Source organism: Cyprinodon variegatus, unplaced genomic scaffold (genome assembly GCF_000732505.1).
Source record: "Cyprinodon variegatus isolate N-32 unplaced genomic scaffold, C_variegatus-1.0 Scaffold645, whole genome shotgun sequence".
NCBI lineage: Eukaryota > Metazoa > Chordata > Actinopteri > Cyprinodontiformes > Cyprinodontidae > Cyprinodon > Cyprinodon variegatus.
Window position 1 is genome coordinate 57025 of NW_015151098.1, and position 1043 is coordinate 58067.

A 1043-nucleotide genomic window follows, 5' to 3' on the forward strand; every position below is an offset into this window, starting at 1 on the left:
TGAGAAAAAGCAGAGAGAGCAGAACGTTAGAGATTGAACTAACAGATTCTGCAGAGTGGGAGAATAGAGATAGAATGAAGCAGAATGATGAAATTTATCATGGACATTTTACTATCATGGAGTAAAACATGGTTTCAGCAAAATAAGGAAAATCAATCTCGTCTTTGTAAGTTAAATGAGTGAATGTGCAAAGAGCTGAAAGTTAACAGCAGAACACTGATGAGAAACAGATGTGAAGAAGGTTCAACAAAACAACCTGTAGGACTTTTCTTCAATCTGACCAGGCTAATAAATCTGATGCCACTTATCTTGAAAGACATGCACTCCTTTAGACTGTAATGCAAAGCCACAACTAAAAAATACATCTAAGTCCGAATATATAAAATGTTCCCGCAACACTCCAAAGGAGACTTTCAGCCATCCATCGTTGGCAAAAACATCCAGAGCCTGTGTGGCAGGATGCGCTGTGTTCAATAAAACAAATGTTATTGTTCCAATTCCATAAGGTCACGTTGGCACACAATAAAACATGGCAGAGGTGGAATCATGGTCAGGTCAGGCGTCTGCTTTAAACCTATAGATAGGTACCTTTTTTCTGATGCTGCATGAATTCATGTTTCCAGAAACAAAAAACGATTTTAATCAGAAGAACTAAATGTGTGAACCGGTGATCTCCTCACATTATGTCTCTTAGATCTGAACATTTTCCATCAAGGTAGAGCAATTGAGCACATCGCTGGTGAAGATTCTCAGTCATCCAGGTCATAGTCACTCCAAAAAAGTTAAAAAAACGAACCACTGGACTTTGTTTCCAAGTTTGAAGATGTTTTGCTTCCAATACAGGAAGCTTTTTCAATTCAAAATCTTAAACACAATTATTGGCACTCCCTCCATTGTCAATATTTTATTAATAAATTTATATTTTTTTACTTTATTGTAACATTTGTAACCACACTGCAAAAACAATCTAGAAATAGGTCAATATTTCTTAAATTAAATGTATTTACCCTTAATTTGAGCAGGTAAATAAGATGATCTGCCAA